Source organism: Sabethes cyaneus, chromosome 2 (genome assembly GCF_943734655.1).
Source record: "Sabethes cyaneus chromosome 2, idSabCyanKW18_F2, whole genome shotgun sequence".
Lineage (NCBI taxonomy): Eukaryota > Metazoa > Arthropoda > Insecta > Diptera > Culicidae > Sabethes > Sabethes cyaneus.
The window spans coordinates 216627626-216648154 of NC_071354.1; the positions used below are offsets into that span (position 1 = coordinate 216627626).

At 40.6% G+C, this 20529-nt stretch overlaps 1 protein-coding gene across 2 annotated transcripts in view; it reads left to right on the forward strand.

Annotated features, from left to right (window-relative positions):
* The first annotated feature begins 7459 nt into the window (after positions 1 to 7459).
* The window catches only part of LOC128733612 (diacylglycerol kinase 1), a 207646-nt gene continuing 194576 nt past the window's right edge, over positions 7460 to 20529 (forward strand). For both annotated transcript variants that reach the window (XM_053827332.1, XM_053827333.1), the window contains exons 1-2: positions 7460 to 8214; positions 17704 to 18345. The gene's annotated coding sequence lies outside the window, so the exon portion shown is untranslated. The remainder of the gene's footprint in view (positions 8215 to 17703; positions 18346 to 20529) is intronic.

The window sequence follows — 20529 nt, forward strand, 5'->3', positions numbered from 1 at the left end:
ATTAGAGTTGGCCACGCAAATTCTACAGTCGCAAGGCATAAATATCAGCAACCATGATCAAACGTATGAATACCTGGAGTCTGCAGCATACCATCACGACGGTTCGATAATCATCATTATAAAAATCCCAAAAATTCGAGAAGGCTACTACCAGCTACTCCGTATCGAACCAATTCCGATTGATAGGAAGGTGATTGAGATCACTAGTAAATTTGCTATTACCAACAATGTCGAATCTTTTCTATTGGACGAAAAATGTGGTCAAATCGAAGGAACATCCCTATGTGACATACAGAATCTTATAAATGTTACCGATGATCAATGCTACCATCAATTGTTCCATGGTAATCCAAGCAGATGTACTTTCGCCAGCCACCCTGATTCGTTAGAAATCCAAGTTGTGGAAAACAGTGGAATACTGGTGAAAAACGCTATCAAACCCGTTCATCTTGAAAACACCTGCGGATTCGGAGCAAAAAATCTCACCGGATCATTTTTCGTAACGTTCGACAATTGTTCGATTGAAATCGACCAACAGCGTTTCGATAGCAAAACTTTCAAATTTTCTTCAGAACCTATCATTCTTCCACTTCATTTCGTCAATGTTAAGAAAATCAACGCCAAAGTTAAACCCATGGAAGAGCTTCAGGACTTGCAGTTTAGCAATCGTCACAGGATAAATCGTTTAGAGAACACAAATCAACGAGACAACCTGACAAACTTTGGAAGCATCATCATGTTAACAATGATCGTTACAGCTGTTCTGATCTACATCATCAAGGAACTCCAACAACTTAGGCGGAGGACGGCTGTTCGAGTTCCCGAATCCAGTTCATAGGTTGAACCGAGACGTTTCAATCTAGCAAGGGGGAAGTTATGGACATTCCCGCACCGTGTACCAGACGGCCGACTATCCGAATCTACAAAGTCAGCAACACGTGGGCTCTTCGCAAGTTTCATCATAGTAACTTCGTCAGCAAAGCAGCCAACACAACATTCCAGACCAAAACGGAGACATGCTGCCAGCGCAACGGATACGGTTTCCCTGATGCAGCAAGACTTCGGCACCGGGCACTCACCAGCAGCGGTGGAGCGGATGCGGAATCCCTGACGCAGCAGGTGTGTGGCCAGTGATAGTCAGGTAGTTAGGTTCGTTTAGTCAGGAGCTCAGTTCAGTCTAAGTTATCGTTTTGTTGAGTGAAGAAGTGAATGTAATTAGTAATAAGTTGTGAAGTAATAAATATTTTTTTTATTGATAATCACATGGAGTGATCCATATTTATATATCACCTTGCAGTTTCCTCATAAGCTTCAGATGATAGCGGTTTGGACAATGTCCTGTTATAAGATCAGACTGTTTCGACTGCCGAGCAATGAAAGTGTTATACGCTATGTCTGAAGGCACTTATTATTTAACTTACATGCACCTCAGATTTCTCTTCAAAGGATGTTAGTATTCATCAAAACAATTAATTTAGAGCAGGTCTTAAAATATTCTATCTTGGGTTTTTTGAAAAATTCAATTTTCAAGGTTATTTAGGGGTCATTCCCTCTCAACTGATCATATCCGTTGTAGTTGACCACATCCGATTTCAACCAAATTTGGTATAATTGCTCATTCTGACCCCACCTTCATTTTCCCAAAGTTTTGTACGGGTTGATCAATCCCCCTTGCAGTGACGCTTCTCCATTTTTCCCAGATTTTCGAAAATACTCATTTTTCACTGCATGTCACAGCAAGGGGGATTGTTCAATCTATACAAAACTTAGAGAAACTAAATGTGGGGTCGGAATAGGCAATTATACCGAATTTGGTTGAAATCGGAGGTGGTCGATTACAACGAATATGATCTCTTGAGAGGGGATGACCCCTAAATAACCTTGAAAATTGAATTTTTCAAAAAACCCAAGATAGAATATTTTAAGACCTTCTCTAAATTAATTGTTTTGATTAATACTAACATCCTGTGAAGAAAAATCTGAGGTGCATGTGAGTTAACTAATAAGTACCTTCGGACATAGCGTGTGCTATTCCAATTTAATTCCACTTTCATACATTTCCATACTAATACTCCATTTTTAAAGCAGAAGCAGATAAAGCTCAATAAAAAAGCGATATAACTTAACATGACTTGATTTGATGTAATGGTCGGGGCCACCGTTGATCCCAATGATAATCACAACATGACAATAGTCAGAAAAGTTTCGAACAGTTCAGTGACATCCTTTCTGCATGCGTCCAATGCATGGTAAAAAATGTTATCTATAAGTTTTTCGTCCCTTACTTCCAAAATTAGGGTAGGTACTTGGAGAATATGAAATAAACAATAAATTTGGAACCCCGAAAGCACCGAAAGCTGATGTTCCGGAGTGTGTAATTTGTTGTATTTTTATTTTAATCTTATCTACTACCTATGACAGCAAAATATAATCCCACAGCAATTCGGAATATCTCCGTCAAAAGTGGTAGCAAATTTCACTAATACATTATTTAGTTGATTGATGCCTCAATCTAATTCGGTTCTTTTGAAGCAAGTTGAATTAAAATGGAACAAAATTTAAAGTAAATGGAGCCAGCCAGCCTAATTCCAAGCACCCCAATTTTCGACGTCGGAACTTAAAGGTTTAGCACAATAGTCGCCTGTGACCTAAGCAAAGCAAAGCCTTGGGTTTATACCGTCGTTAGACATTACCCTTCTTTATCGACAGACTTCGCAGCCGGCTGTTAGAGTACAGGAAAATTACGGGGCCAGTGCAACGATCCTACTAACTCTATCTAGCAAGAACCGCCTAGCCGAGATTCGAACATACGACGACTGGCTCGTACCTCGAAGATAACTGGGCGGACCATCGCCTGTGACCGGTCGCCTGTGACCTGTAGCAGGAATCAGAAAGCTAAGATGGTGTAGGATAGTTGATCGAGACTAACGGGATAATTACTTCAACTTTTCACGAATTGGGTAATTTAGAGATGCAAACTCGTTGAATTGTAAAAATCTGCTTACCATTAAAGAATGCAACATTATTGCAATTTATTTTTTTGCCCCTTCAAATTTCGAAAATTTTTGAAGGGGGGGGGGGGGGGTGACATAAACTTTTTTCAAATTTGTATAAGCCTAATCGCTTTTTAGTGAATTCAAAGGGCACGGATCGGAAGGTAAGTGTGTTTAAGTCAAATCAGCAGCAGAACTTTTGGAGTAATCATTAAATCCACCTAAAAATGATGAAAATTAGAGTGGCTTTCCTTACTACGACGGGAATTGGAATAAACCCTAGTTGTCAGCAGATTCGATGAACGAAGCTGTCTTCGTGAAGCTCTAAAATCAATTCGAGACAGTAAAACCGGGGCGTTCTATTCTATTCACGTCTATTCTAGTTGTCCAGCACAAGCTATGGAGATTCCAGATGATACAGGCGTTTTCAAGTATTAGTCGTACTAATGCGCAGTACAATGCTTTCAAGCAATGTGTATCTTTAACGTCACGAGCGATTTTTGTGCGCAGCTCTTGAGATGACAGCAGTATATTGTTGGTTGAACGTAAGCTTGTTATCCAACAGAACTCCAAGATCATTAATCTGATCGACGTGTTCTAGAACAACTCCGTTTATCTGATAGTCAAATGAGATAGACCCATTGCAACGATGAAGTGATATAGCAACACATTTGGTTAGCTTGTTTCTGTTACACCAATCAGCGAAGATGTCCAGCAGTGTTTGCAATCGGCGGCAATCGTCAACAGATTTCACAACTAGATAGATCTTTAGATCATCGGCATATACCAGCAGAACCGGCGTTTAGGCCGGCAAACCCGTACGTTGGAACGGAGCCTTGCGCTTCAGGGGGGCCACGCGCTTGGTGATGACTAGAGAAAAATGTTAAAAATTCAGTGGACAATCCCTGGCTGTATACAACACAATTCACTGTTTAGAAATATTTGTACATTTTGTATTGTTTCGTTTTCTCTTTTATTTAAATGTTGAGTGTGAAGTGTTGGGAAAAAATCGATGAAATTAGACCTCGCTGCTTTAGAATGTGTCGCTACATAAGGTGTCAAACGACTCGGCTCTGCTTTCACGTCGATTGTTTACGGAGGAATCAATCAAGCGGGTACTTAGCTCTTTTGAACCAATGAAATCTCCAGATCCAGATGGTATTCTACCCGTTTCTTACAGAAAATGGACAGCATTTTAATGTCCGAGCTTATTAACATTTTTCGAAGGAGGTTTCACTTTGGGACATATCCTGGAGAATTAGCGGAAAGTAGGCAGATACCGAAAGGTATACCTAAGACAGATAAAAAAGAGAAAACCATGCAAAAGGCTTTCAGACCAATAAATTTGACATCAATGCTTCTCGAGTTGATAGAGGAAATCGCGAGTAATCATATCCGCAATGAGTTTTCAAAGAACTCTCCGTTGCATGGAAATCCACATGCAAACTAACATGGTAAACTGCGGAAACTACATTGCTCTGCGTTGTGACGTTAATTGAGAAATCGCTCATATATCAAGAGGAGGCACTTTGCGGTTTCCTTGATATTGAAGGCGCTTTCGATAGCGTATCATTCACAAGCAGCACATCTTGGTTACGAGACTATTGCTTACGTCGAGGACGTAGTACTTATCGCCAGAGGAAAGTTTTGGGATAAAAAATTAAACTTAGCTGCTAGTTTATATTACCTGGTAAGATAGCATCTCGTTGGAATCAAATACAGGGTTGCAGACTAAACAGTTAAACAGTGAGCTACGCACAATCAGGGGACTACTAACTGTCTTACACAGTCCTGTTCTTTATCATTAAAACAGTATCGAATGATACCAACACCTTCCGCTTTTGCAACTCTGCACTTGAAAGTTCAGCGCATCTGCTCTGTAATTGTGGAGCTCTTGCTTTATCTAGGCATAACTTCTTCGGAAGTTAACTGCTTACTCCATATCGAGTATAGAACCCATGTTCCAAAAGTTCATTCACGACACAAGATTACAACTATCTAGCTCAACTTTATCAATGGGTATAAGCAGTCCGGAAACTGTGTACAGCAATCGAAACCTGCGCCAAAAGACGATCGTTAAGAATGTCACAGTGACCTTTCAGCCCAATGGTATACAAAAAGGGGCCTCGCTGCTTAATCAGTACAGGGCCTCGCGCGCTGCAACGCTGGCTCGGTATACCAGTACGCAACCGGAACCCAGAATAATAGCAATATCGTTAAAGTACAAGGCGAAAAGTAAAGGCCCCAAGTTACTACCTTGTGGGACACCAGAAGTATTTCAAAATTCAAGTGAAACTGTCGAATTTAGCTTGACACGTAAAGTACGGTCTGTAAGATATGAGCTCAACCACGAAGTCAGTCTGTCAGAAACACCCAGTTTAGAGAGCTTGTGCAAGAATATTTGACGATCTACAGTGTCGAACGCGGCCTTAATATCTGTGTACACAGCATCGATTTGCGTTCCGGCTTCCTTTAGTGGGATGCAGGTACTGGTGAATTCGATCAAGTTAGTCGACACAGAACGACCCGGAAATATAGTTTTTGGTGCTGTTCAGGATTACACTACTGACGATTAATACGAAAAGCTTTGATCCAACAGAAAGACTTGTAATGCCTTTGTAGTTCCTTACGTCTCGCTTTCCTCTCTTCTTGAATACGGGAAACACATAGGACTGTTTCCACAGCGTAGGACGACTTTCGCTGCTCAAACGATTTGTTTAAAATCCGACTGAAGCGCAGGGCAAGAACAGTAGCGCAGCGATAAAGAATAATAGCTGGAATACCATCGGGACCAGGTGAGTAGGATCTCTTCAATTTCTTGGCACCAGCAATAACCATATCTGGCGTGATGTCAAAAACATCCAGATCAACTGCACCATCAGGGACATCCGACGCGGTTATTTCCTTGCTGCCTGTTTTTCCCCTGGTGGTAGCGGATGGAAACTCGATGGGTTGTGGGCTGCGTACTTGGGGTATATGGCTCTATTTCTGACTCTAGTGCTAGGAGCTTTCCTAGAAGGTGTTGTGGGATCCGTGACCTATTTCAATCTTCTGTGAGATATCTTGTGTGAGGACACATTAACCAATACAAACAATTCTTACTTTTTAATGAAACATTAAACAAACGAATAAAATAAACGACAAATCCATAAAACCTTCAGCCTACCGACGTTTACACAACTGTACATTTTATTTTGAATATTGCAACATGTGAAAAGGGCCTAAAGCTTGCTTCAGATTGTATTGGAACAAAAACAATTACGTGTATTTCAGTTATTTTTAATGAATTCAAGGTCTTCTCTTGCACAAATGTAACATTTTCTTCATACTTTTAAGAAAAAATACGGATAAAATTATTCGTCACGGTTTCGAAGGAATTCTCGAACTTTTCCTGTGATATGGCTCATTAGGCGGCGCACACTTTCTTCGTCCATCGTTTTGGCTATCTTATTCCACCAGGTCTTCACACTATTCACGGTAACTTCACGTATCTTGACAGATACGTATTTCGCCTACGACTTGCAGGCTTCCTCAGTGTCTGTTTTCGAACCTACTTCTACTAAGATGCTCCAAAAACTTCAGTCAGTAAGGAAAGCAGTCCATAAATTGCCACAGTGAAGAAGGTGGCATTTGTTTGAAACTTTCCAGTTTATTAGTGAATTCTGAACGCTTTACTAAGAAGTATGAACGTAGTTTGGAAAACGAATGATGCATAAATTATTTGACAGAAAAAAAAAACAATACAAGCCTGTAACTTTTGGGCAACTAATAGCATGTTAGAGTGTTACTGCAAAAATAATAACAAGTTTTCGCTATTGTTGTGGAAAACACTGTTGTTGAGAAGTGTAACAAAATCATTTCCAGACCGGGGGACTCAGATTGAAACTCAATTACGAACGAGAACGAGGCCTGTCATCAGTAAAATGATAGACGCAATTATCGATGCCTGCCTAGCGTTCTTTTGCTCGACCATTAGAGACGGGCCATGGCGGGCGTTACTAGAATATACCATACAAAACGGCCATCCAGTAACAACAAAACTAAACATCGATTTGTTCGCCTTTTCAGCTCATCCTTGTAATCCCCATCTGGAGACCCATACAATTGAGCGGGAAATGATCCAGGTGTAATCCGGCCCATTCAACGGTATTCAACGGTACATACTATAAAATCGAACGACAGCAGTCAGTGTAGTATTTACGTGCGTGAGGTGTGTGCTACAGCTTCGAGCCGTGAATGCAATATTTCATGAAAGGCTCACCTTCGTCATAGGAGCGCGCTGGAACTCAAACTCTGATTATAAAGTGAGTTGGATAAAAGAGAGTGAGCGGAGCGATAGGAGCAGGTCCTATCGGTCACTCACTCGGCGTCAAGTACCGTGAAGCGTGCGTGCTCGCGTGAAGTACACGAGCGAACCGACAGACCAACCGACCGACCGTCAAGCAGCAGTAGCGGAACGTTCCGTAATTGGTGACCACGGAATCAGTGCTTGCCGTGATCGCAGTGAGTTTGGCAGGTTTGACGTTGGACCTACAACAAGCCAAGTGGTTTCCTGTCATTTATACCCCTACAAGTGAATCGTTGGTGGCCGAGGTGTGGGAGGCAAGTGTTCGTTATTTTTTTGGGTAAACTGGAAGCTAACTATACCGTGTGCATCTACCGACCGACCAACACGTAAGGAAGCCGTGACAAAGTGAGATGTTAAATGTGTAATTTATCGTCGACGTAGTCGAAATTCTTATTAAATAGCGAATTGGTGTAGAGAAGAAGTGAGCGAGTAAGTGGTGAACAGCATGCAAGCGTGGTTTTATTACCTACAATTTTCTACATGTGTGGGTTAAATTCTAGGCCGAGGCGTCAATGAAAACAAGCATTTTGATAAAAGCAGAGTGTAATTTAACAAGCTCGCGCAACGAATGAGAATGTTTTGGGAGGAAAAATGGTGAATTAATATTACCGCCGGGTCAAATTATCGAGAAACAATTTCGTGAACGCAAACAGTTTGTAGCAGCGGTAAAATGTGAAAGTACTCAACCGAAAATAAAGGCCCCGATTGTTACGGCTGCGGGAACTAAAATTTAATTGTACAATCAGTGCAATCTACGAAATGTACGCAAAGCAGAAAGGACGAAGCACAGACAGTGGCTCGTGATCAGAGGTACTAGTTTATTCAACACAGTCCTGGGAATACGTACCAGCAGCGGTGTAATTTTCGTTAACGGTAAGTCTAACCATATGCGGTGCTTGTGGGTGGTCGAATAGGACTAGTTTTAATCGGATTTTGATGGTTATCACAAAGTAGTGTCATAATTGAAATTAATTTATGCAATCGTTGGCAAGCAACCTCCGGCTGGGGTTGTGCCATAAAAGATAGATTTCCAAATTTTGGACTGTGGAAATTTGAGGAGTTAAATAAATAAAGGTTTATAAAGGTTTACGACCACTCTTGAAGTGGTAATACATACTATTGTATTGTTAACAAGACAATAAATTTATTTCCAAAAATCGAACTGGAAGCCTAGTCTAGGTGTTCCTGACCAGTACATACAATATACATGTTAAGAACAAAAAGTTAAAATTTAAAATAAATAGTACACCAATCTTCATGAATTTTACGCTTATGATTCATTTTTATCATTTACTCCGGAAATTGCTCTATTTCATTTCGTTTTAGTTGCAATTATCGCAGATTGAAATTCGGCCCATTATATTTTTTACGGACTATTAATGCGGCACCCAAATATCAAGTATCTTTGTGAAGCCAGCTTTGCTGAAACGTTTTTCGGTCGATGTCAACAATAATCACGCTACTTATGTGCTGGTTTAGTTCAATTTTAGCAGAGGTTGCATTAACTTGTTAAGTAATTGGTTAACCAGAATGAGGCTCATCTGTGACATAGAAATTTCCTGAGCGAAACTAACCGATTACTTTCGCTGTTGTTGTCTAGTTTCTTCGTTTTGTTTTCTAATTGAGGCATTATCATGAAACTGTTTTGTTATCTGCACAATATCAGAGCATACAGAGCAAAAGTGTTAAAATCAAATTAAATCAGGAGGTAAAAGTATCGAAGTAGTGCGAATGCGAAGTAGTGAGCCATCTATTTATATTGCTGTTGTTCCTCTCCATGCCAAAACCTTCACAGAGACAGAAACAATATCGAAAGAGCTTTAGTTACCACTTTTTAATCGTTGTGCTGGGCAGAGTTACACTTATTCTCTTTTTTTATAGTAAAAAGAACTATGTATCAAAAACTTATTTCTACTGTACTCGGACGTGAGCTACTCGCCGCCAGTTCGCTGAGCATCTCGACATGCATCAGTCGGCTTCAATCTGGTCGAGCCATGTAGTACGTTGGATTCCTCTATTCTTGATGTTTTTGAAGATAACGGATTGCACAGCACTGTTGTCCGGCATCCTTGCAACGTGGCCGGCCTACCGCCAGCTTCCAACACTTTTTGTTTAAAAACGGCACGTGTACTTATGTCTTCCGTAAGCAACGTTACAGTCTGAAGTCCGTAAAGGACTACCGGTCTGATTAGCGTTTTGCACATCCTCAGTTTTGTGCGGCGGCATATGCTCCTAGACTGAAACGTCTTGCGGAGAAAAAATAGGCCACGGCATCCAGCTTGAATGCGTCGGTGAATCTCCTCACTTTATCATTGTCAGCAGTGACCAGTGAACCCAAATATATGAATTCATCAACCACTTTAAGTTCATCGCCGTTAATAGTTACTGTTCGCGGCAGGCGAACATTGTGTTCTATGGAGCCTCCTCCTATCACATATTTAGTTTTCGATTAATTGATTTTTAGTCCAACTCTCCTATCCCCTGTTTTTAGTCTGACGTAGATTGCCTCCGCCGTCCTATAGTTTCTAATAATGCTGTCAAGGTCATTTGCGAAGACTAAGAGTTGGTTACTTTTGTTGAAGATCGTTCTTTTCGTTGCAATATCTGCCATATCTGCTCGCGCTCGACACTATTGTATGCTGCCCTGAAATGCTCAAGAATATGTTGCGTGAGCACATAGTACTTTCAGAGGATTTGTCGTGTAAAAATTTGATCTGCTTTACGACAATAGACGTAAAAATATCTGGGAGAGCACCTTATCGAAGAACTTGTTCCTCACGCTCGTTGGGATCAGGTTTTCCTCCTCGTCCTTACACATATCAGACTATGGTGTGTGCTCTTTACAAGATTGGTTCACCTTTTCATAGAACTTACGCGTCTCATTGGCTCGAAATAGTTGTTCTAGCTCTTCACGCCCTCTGTCCTCCTCCTGACGTTTTTTTCTTCCGCAGGATCGTGGTCAACTCATTCCGCACTCATATGTTCGTGGCCGAATTCTTCAACGTGGCAATACTTAGGTAATTTTTACAAGCCCTTTTTCCTTTGCATCGCTTGTTGACATTCGCTGTCAAACAACCATTTCGTGCACTCGGGATTTCGTCACCTAGCGCCGCGATTGTGGCTTCATTGACGGTGGAAGCGTATCTTGCGAGGGTCGAGGCACCTAGCTCTACAGGGGTAGGCAAAGCCTGATCCAGTTGGAGTGCACATGTACTGCTGCTAAGTAATGATCTGAGCTATTATTCGCACCCCGCAAGGCGCGTATGTTGGTGATGTTCAAGAAAAACCAGTCATAGTTGAGAACATGGTCGATTTGGTTCAGCGTATCTAACCTACCCAAGTAACCAGTAAGCACTAAACACTAGTCCTTGGACAACATTGTATAAGCATACAGAACTATGATTAAAAGCACATTTTTCTTTATATACTTCTGTAGAACTCACATAATGCTAAAAAGGCGAAATAGCGGGTTATTAAAATGCTACGCCACAAGCATCCAATACACATTATCAGTGTTTGTTTGAGGCTTAATCGAAATGTCATTTTGTCTACATTATCGACGTATCGAAAAAGTATCGACGGCATATCGTTTGCTTGTTATGGAAAATAAAAATAGATTCGGTTGGGATTTAAAAAACTAAAAAAGCAAGTGATTTTTTCCTGCATCTCAAGGAGAGCAGGATAAACACAGAACCATTTTTTGAAATGCAGAATAATGTTACCACGTAGACAGGGCTCGAACCGGGAGTTAGTCATGCAACCTCATTCGTTTCCTTGCACCTTTGCTATCTAAACCATAGTGAATGTGATTGACTGAGTTGAAATTAGTCGTATTTAAATCTTGGTGATATTCCCTCTCATATTATAGCTACTTGTCCTGCATTACCAATAGGGTAGAAAAAGACGGCATTCGTTAGGTGGAAGAGGGCACGAATAGTGGCCGTACAATAGCAAAATAAGAAGTCAAGTACAAGCCGTTTATCAACACTTACGGTTCATTTTAATGCAATTGACTAAATGCATTATATTGTTACGTTATATGCGCATATATTGCTTTCTTTAATGCTGATTTACGTTAATGCTTAATGCTTTAATGCTAATATACAAAAGTTTGGCACTAGGGATGTGGAATTATTTTCAATATACGGTTTTAGATTAATGCTTATGGTTACTTGGGTAATAAAGTTCTCTAACGGGACGACGTAACTGTATCAGTAAATATCAATAACAGCAAAAACTTACTGATATAATTGATAACCTCAGTGATATTATTGCTTACTGATAACTATCAGTAGTTGTTGGCGACATTTTCGAGGAAAAGTAATAAGACACCTGTCTTTCAGCAGCACGTACTGGCGCAGCTTCAAAGCTGCAATTTATTTTAATATATAATATATAACTATATACAGTTAGATTTAAGTTTTAATTTGATTTTGAACTTACATTTTTAGTGTTCTTTGTTGTATAGGTTAGTTTCTCCTCCTCTCTGTTCCAACTTTTGTCCTATAGATTTCATAATTTTAAGTTGTATTTTAAATACAACTATTAGTTTTCCTACCTTTCACTATCAATAAACTTTCAAAACACCTCCCATTTACAAAACTTTTCTATTTTATTAAATTTTACTTCTTCTATTACTCTTAACTTTTAACTTCTATCAACATTGATTTTAGCTTTCTGATTTTAACTCGAAATGACTTAACTTTTTCCTTCTTTTGTTTCCTCTGAGACTAGCAGCGCTGTCAGACTGGCAGTCGCGACTGAATGTGCAAAAAGGCGAAACCGGTAAGGGAACTGGGGGTAAAATGAACACCCTTAGCAATTTCGCCATTTTCTCCCCCAGGAACCAACCAAATGCTGAACGCACTATATGAATTGAAAGCTGGATTCATATTCCACGTAGCAATATATAAAGGTGTTTGAAAAAGAACGATTTATCATGAAAGATTTCTTTGTTTCGAAACCGTCACATTCGAGCCTGATTTTTTTCGTGTGGGTAAAATGAACATGCAGTGAGGGCAAAATGAACATGTCATAGAAAACTACAGTTAACATGCAGTTTGGATAAATTAAACATTATTTTACATAATCATTGTTCTACATAAACCGTAGATATTCAACAGGGCTGTTGAAATCCATTTTAATTTGACTCCACAAAGTTAACATAATGTATCTTCGCCATGTTCATACAATGCTTGACTTAACTCGTATGATTTTTCAGCACTCGGTCATTTTCCGTCATTTTTCGAGGGACTCGATCATTTTTATTGCTGGAATTGTAATTATTTCGTGGCTGCTGATAAATGAAAAATAAAATATCATTATACACACTATTCATTTTGCCCCCATAGTGAGGTGTTCATTTTACCCCCAAAACACCAATTGTTTTCAAATATTTATTTAAAACAAACAGTTGATAAAAATATTTGGAATTTTCGACAGATCCGCAGTATAGTGATAAGCAAACAACACTAAATGATACCAATCGTCGAAATTTAATTTGTTTCGCCAAAATAGCTTATTTACTAAGAGTGGAAATTACCATCGGCGTTAAATTTCTGTAAATATTTTTTACTTTTTCAATTTTTTTAACATTGGAAAGGTTATGATCACCACATATTGTCTGAAACAGCTTGGAATACTTCTAGGAGAAGATGCCTATTGATCTTGAACAGATTTTAATCGGTTTACCGGGACTTTGGCTGCCTGTTCATTTTACCCCCCCTGTTCATTTTACCCACAGTTCCCCTACTCAGTTATGTCGATCGCACAGTGCGTGCGTCAACAGTAGTTAATGCTAGTTTTCCCATTCCTAGTTCAGCGGTAGTTGGTCACGTGATCATCAGGCCTCGGAAAGTTGCAAAGTTTTTATAACGTTGACCATTAGCGTTCGTGTCGGCACTATCCTCGGTTTACACATTCCATGTGCATATTCCCGATGACTAAAGGATGTCTCACATCAAATTGCATCACGGAAAAAACGCTGTAGAAAATTATCTAGTTGACCGAATTTTTTTCCAAACTTTCAGACAATAAAATATAACCCATTAGTAATCTTTTAGCATATTTATTTCATGCAACTTTAATACTAGTGCATGCTTCATAATAGGTTAGTATTTTTCGATCGACCTTAGTTCCAGTGTGTTGGAGGGGGGGGGGGGAGGGGTTTCATGTACTTGGGGTCCTACGAAAGTAACTCCATTGGCTTCGTACCACTTCTGAATAGTGGCACGATGCTAGATCGGACCAGAAGTTCGTAGGGTCCTCGTGTTGCTTCAACAGAGGAAGCAGACGCTTCTGTAGACACTCCTTAAGGTAGATCTTCCCATTTACAGTCCCGGTAGTCACGAACGACGCACTCCGTTTGCCACATAAGCATACCGCTTGCTAAATCATGTATTTGTTGGCAAACTTTGAAAGTTTCTGCTTCCTTATCTCCTCCGGAACATCAAACTTGTGCTGGAAGCTGCCGAGTCACAGTTGCGTGCACGATTCCGAGTTCTTTTTCGATGTCCCGATAAGATAGTTGAGGATTTTCCAGGTGCTTGCGCAAAATCAATTCGTGACGTTGCTTTTCTGGTGACGCCATTTTTTCCAATTTTTGAAAAACTGACAGCGATAAATATACAGTGTAAACAATACACTCTAAACTACTTCTACTCAAATTTTCAAGAGAAAATACCTATCGGGTAATTTTCTACAGCGTTTTTCCCGTGATGCAATTTGATGTAGGACACACTTTATATTGAAGTTCCTTTACGAATAGCTGTCGTATATTCACATTCTCTCGTTGGTCGCCTTTAAAACTATCCCTCAATTCTGCATTTCTGCAATCCTGCCCAATGCTACAAAGTCTAGTAAACTCAAGTCGCTTTTTACGCGAAGGATACGTCCCGCGTAGATCAAAACCGCGTAAATTCCGAACTTCGCGTAAAAAAATCGCGTAAATTCCGAAATCCGCGCAAAAATAGTCGCGTAAAAACCGCGTAAAAAGCGTGTGTGTGTTCGTTGGTAGTTCCACTGCTCTGATAAAATAAGTCGTTTCCACCGCGGATCTTCCACTCCTTCTCGCCTTTGCGACAGATCTCCTACAGTGCCGCGATGCCCAACTTTCGGGGTTCTAACTGCCCGAACAGTACCCTGTCGCCACCCACGAAAAACAGTCTGATGGGTTTTACGCCGGTATTCTAGTAAATCAAGGTCGTGCAGACGGCAACGGTCAGAATATGGTGGTAAATCCTAAGGATTACTCCATGGTGGATGCCGCAATCCCGGATAAATTTTTCTGCACTTGTTCAATAGGCAATACTAAGTTACAATTCTTGCAGCGGTCGAACAAGTCCCGTCCAATTTTCGTGATAAATCTGAGCTGGCGCAACGCAATGCTTTTGAAATCATTCCTTTCCTTTCATGTATTTGGTCTTCGAAGCATTTATTTTTAGCCCAATTCTCCTAGACTTGAAAGCGTAGTCTGGCGTAGATTGCCTTCACCGTCGCAAAGTTCCTGGCTATGATATCGAAGTCATCTGCAAAGCCTAGAAGTTGGCTACCCTTGGTAAAAATCGTGCCTCTCGTTTCGATGCCCGCTCGTCGGATCACCCCCTCAAGAGCGATGTTAAACAGCATGCAGGATAAACCGTCAACTTGTCTCAATCCTCGCCGCGTCTCGAAAGGGATCGAGAGTGTCCCAGAGATGCGTACGAAACACATCACTCGATCCAATGTAGCTCGGATCAGTCGCGTTAGTTTGTCCGGAAAACCGTGTTCGTGCATTATCTGCCATAGCTGGTCTCGATCGACTGTATCGTATGCTGCTTTGAAATAAATAAAGATGTAATGCGTGGGCACGTTGTACTCTCGACATTTCTGCAATATCTGTCGCATAGTAAAAATTTGAACCGTAGTTGCGCGAGCCCCCATGAAACCCACCTGATAATTCCATACGAAACCTTGTCAACCGGCGTAACAGGATCTGGGAGAGTACCTTGTAGGCGGCGTTTACCAGCGTAATACCGCGATAGTTGCAGCAGTCTAGCCCATCACCCTTTTTGTAGATGGAACAAACCACTCCTTCCATCCATTCCTCCTCCCAAATCCTCGAAATAACCCAGTGTAGAGCCTTTTTCTCCTCCCAAATCCTCGAAATAACCCAGTGTAGAGCCTTTGCTAGCGTTTCTCCGTCATGTTTATAAAGCTCTGCCGGTAGACGGTCTTTCCCAGCGGCTTTATTGGTTTTCAGCAGTCCGATTTCTCGTTTGACTTCTTGGAGATCAGGTGCTAGGACATTACTATCTTCCATGGGCGCTCCTAGGTTAATTCCTGTTCCGCCTCCTTCTGCGACTTCGCTATAGAGGTGTTCATCGAAGAACTGCTTTCATCTGTCGACCACCTTGCGCTCGTTTGTGATTAGATTCCTTCCCTCGTCCCTACACATGTCAGGTCCCTACACATGTTACGTCCCTACACACGACTGCTTCCTTTCGGGAATTGGCATTGTTCAAACAATTTGTTAAAAATAATGCGTAGAGGAATGACCAATGACACGATGCAATGACTCAAAACCATAACCTCTAAAAACCATCTTCGCAAAGGTTGCTCGTATTCCGGCTGGTACCTACTACGAGGAGGTAGGGATAGGAGTTGCTGGATAAGAGGTTAACGACCACTATGGGATCTATGTTGTACATTATTCAGCCGTTCACCTAGCCTCCGGTCTGCTCCTCCCAAATCTCGGAAATAACCCATTGCAGAGCCGATACTAGCGATGACTACCTAATAAACATTTTTATAGTATAACAGCTTATCAAGCGCTTGTTACCCGATAATTAACTATATAAAGCTTGAATAAGCTACCATTCAACAAAAACCCAGTGGTCAACAAAACCCACTCTTTAGAAGGCTTTTATAACTTCTTCAAGAGTCAGGCAGCATAAGGCTCAAGTAGGCTTATTGAGCTCTGCTGAAAGCAGCAATAAAACCAATTTTACTTTTCGCTGCTTGACGGCAACCGTCATAATTAAATGAAGCTTTTCGCTTTGTTCGAGAAAGCTATAAAGCATAGGGTAAAGCAGCCGCCAACTTTGTTTACCTGAAAATATATAGCCGTGAGAAGAAAAGTTAAAGTTTTACTGTCAGATCAAATTTTCAGCCGTATTTGTAGTTGTGTAGCATATGCGCATTAAATTTTATCGTGCGTATTGGAATGAGATAAGTTGCAAAAATTGAATGACCGATTGAAAATACCTAACTGCCTTTTTGCAACTTACATTTTGCTTTGATGAATGTTTGTTTAGCGGCCAAAAAATGCTAGAATTCAGTAATTTTACCTAGCATGAAAAAAGGTGTTTGGTGTTGAACTCTTCATAATAGCAGCAATAAACTCTTTTGGTCAAAGGTGTTATCATTTCAATAGTACTATAAAACTAACAGGTTTATTGCAGTTTGACAAGCAACCACGACAAGATCAATTTTGGATCGGAACGCAGTTATATTGCTACAGCATAGTTTTATAAGAGTTATGGCGATATATTTTGGTTGGATTAACATTACGTACAGTTCATGATTGCTTAAGAAAATACCTACTAAGCAAAAACTGAGTAGTTATATGTTTATCGATCTGTGTGGCAAAAACAATGATAGTCATAAAAATATACTCTCACTAAGTGATGATGATGATGGTTTTATTAAGGACCTTTTAACTTAAAGTCATTCGGGTCCGTCTCTCGCTAAGTAAATGTGTGGAGAATTAGAAAATGGGAAAAGCGTACTAAAACTTGATATTGGACTATAGAATAGAAGAATCTATGACGATTTAATACCATATTAACGATTAAAAATGCAGTCATAGTTAGCAATATCAGCTTTAACTGGAGGCCAAAAACAACGGCAGCTGAGACGAAAAAAAACCTGTGTCAATCGTTACATAGAGATGAATGTTTAGGTTGGTAATTTTTCGTAGAAGATTGCATGCCGTGGTAGATGCAGAATAGTATCTCAGAGTGCTAGAGGTATAAGTTTTAATAATTTATGTGTGATTTTGAACACATGGAAGTCACATTGATATTCGCTAGAAGCATTATAGGTTTTGCGAAAAAAAATTTTTGTTCTTGATAAATCACCAAAGCTCACCCGCGCTATTCCCTAAAGCTATAACTTATGAAAAACAAATTCGAAATGCAAATACTTCGCATCAGTTACCACTATTCCAAGTCATGCTGCAAAACGAAATTTGCCGAACTCCCAAAAACTTTTTTTTCAGCACATCGACCAGGTCGCAACCATCACCGCCGTTCATTGTCGTCCTGTCAGTGGGGACAGTTTATCAGTATTAACTTTTTTTCTCTCGTTTTTCCTCTTCCGTAGGATTTTGTCCGCCGTATTACACGCCGAAAAACACGTGCCAACCGTCATCAGCTGACACATATACGGGGGGACCTGGATTAGGCAAAGCTCAAGATGGAAAACTTTTTCCCTCCGCTTGCGTCATCATCGCTTCACTCGGTAGGAGCGCTGAAATGCCCTGAATCGAACCAGAAGGGCAGCGAGTTTTGAAAAACTTTTAGCGAATTCACCACCAGGCAAGCCGGGAGGTGCCATCATCGGCGTAATGTTTTCATGTCTCATCAGCTGTACATACACATCGGAAGCTATTCGTGAGTGAAAAATTTATTGAATCGGAAAATATATCTTCCACCTACTACTACATGTGTATAGTAAAGTGCGGTGTGTACAAGTGCTCCGAGGGAATTACTCCGGTGGCAAGCGAAAAACGCGCAAGTTAGTGAGGAAATTATTTCCGCAACGTCATCGCCACGCGACGTAAGACCTGTCTAACGTCTCCTGATCGGGACGAAAGTTGTTTGATGTACTCAAGTGAACATAACCAAACAGGCAAAGAAAAACAAGTTTTCCTCAAGTTTTCAGCAGCGAAAGATAGCAAGAAGCAGGGGTGAACTTTAACACCCAGTACAACTAGTAACGGAGAAGACATCCCGAGGTGAGAAGGTAAGTTTCCGTAAGACAAGCCGCGTGTTTCGTAAGTTGGACTTTTGCGCGTGCTGAATAATAAAATTTTACGACTACTGCAGCAGCAGCAGCAGCCGCCCGGGCAGCTGAGACAATTGCCTATATTTACATCTTCTCGCCCCGTCCGGTCCCGTCCGTCGGTCGGCCGGTCGGTCGGTCGCTGATGAGATGTAGATAATCATCGTTCGTTGGAATGGCAGGTGTCGTGATCAGCTGCTCTGAAACCGCGCCCACCCGAAGAGTGGGCTGTATTCCGTATTTATAATTTATTTTCATCATTATTGTTGGTCCATCAAAGAGATCGATGGTTTTTTAGTGATGTGGGCAAATAACGAAAAAAAATTTTTTTCTTTTTCATTGTGATTGTTGTTTTAAAACCGTGACGTTTCATTTATCAAATTGAAGGCTCCTCAATATTGTTTGTCAAATTGTTTGTTTGAGTTATTGGCTAAGATATAAATATTATTATTTATTGCACATTGCACAGTTGTGATGTTTCCATAGTCCTGGCTTAACGGTCGAAAGTACTAATTGCCATTAAATGAAATTTAATATCTCTCTAAGAAAATTTCGCATGTTCTGGCAAAATTTCGTTGTCTCCCTTTACTTTCTCACTATTTCAACAGTGCATTAAATTATACTGTTCACTTAGGCAAACCGGTCAATGAATGATTCGTTCCAAAACACAACATTACATCTCTCAGTCCTCTTCTCTGTTGCCATGTTTCAGCAAATACTTTATATCTTTTCACACAGACAGTTATTGTGCACTTTAACTTGAGCCAACTTTTCAACTTCCTACAGAACTGGTATGCAACTTATTTTGGCTTGGCACAGACAAATCCCGTTAACTAATGCCTTGAGTGTGAATGAATATATTCTATAGAAATGCAAAACATGGCGGTAACGTTTTGGAGGTATTTTTCAGACAGCACACTTTACAAACATTATGAATACGTTTTTACCAGAATTGTTGTTCAATTTATCGTCGATTGCAGCACTAACATACTACAATGTAATTCATTTTAACTATATTCGATAATAATGGTTTCAAAAGTTATTGCATTTTACCTTGTCCTGCTAACAATTGTTTTCATCTTCAATTACCAACGAAATCTGATCACACTCGAGTGTAGAAAAATGTCAATATTTTCCAAATCGAATGACACTATTTGTATTTTAATTAATTGTGTCAACCTGCCAGAAGCGCTCGTCGAAATCCATGATGGGAGGTGGAAGGGTAGGGGGGGGGGGGGGTCAATGGGTTTTCTATCCTTTAGTCCATCGTCGACCGACGACGCCATCTAATAGGTTCTGTCGTAGATCGGCGTGAAGCGTGACAGCTGGATAGATTGTCACAACAGCAGCGCACCAGTGCCAGTCAGTGTGGAGTACCTAGTGCTAAGCAACACCATACCGCCAAATGTTTTCCTTCCAACAACAGACAGCAGCAGCGGCAGCATCCGCAACCGGGTGGAAGCTATCGCCTCTGGTTTGTGTTCTGTATACAGCAGAAATAATAATAATAACCATCATCATCATCATTACACCGGATTGTCACTAGTCTCGTATCTCTGCATTTGATAGCGGGATGAAGCCGGAAGAAGGGATGGGAGGTACAGCAGTCAGCAGCGGCTTCGTGATTCTCTTTTAGCACATCATCTCTAGCTCCACTCCAGCGCAGCGCAGCGGCGTGGGTGCCCTTTTTCCCCCTTGAATGGCGTACCCGATTGGCCCTAGGAATGAGTTCTTCTGTTGTTTTTCCATTTCAGATAAGACTCTTTGACCTGATTTATGTAGGTATGTGAAAACGATGCAATCAATTGAGTGATAGAAGAAATTCGATTTTCCTTTCTAGATCTTATTTTATTTCGAATTATTCTGACACAATGTAGTAACACAGTCTCAATCGAGCGGCAAGTTTTCTTATTCAGGGAAATAAATTAAACCCTGTAGAATTAACAAATGCAATAATGACGATAAAATTAGTAAAATAACACATACAGTTCGATGAGTAGAACAGTCATGAACCTTTTTCCCCGGTTCGGACCAAAACTATGATGAACCGAATTAAGGATCAAAATTCGCCGGAATTTTGAACAATCCGGCGGTCACTGACCGTGGATTTAAATGTGCCTCAATCGTCGATTGGAGATATCATCA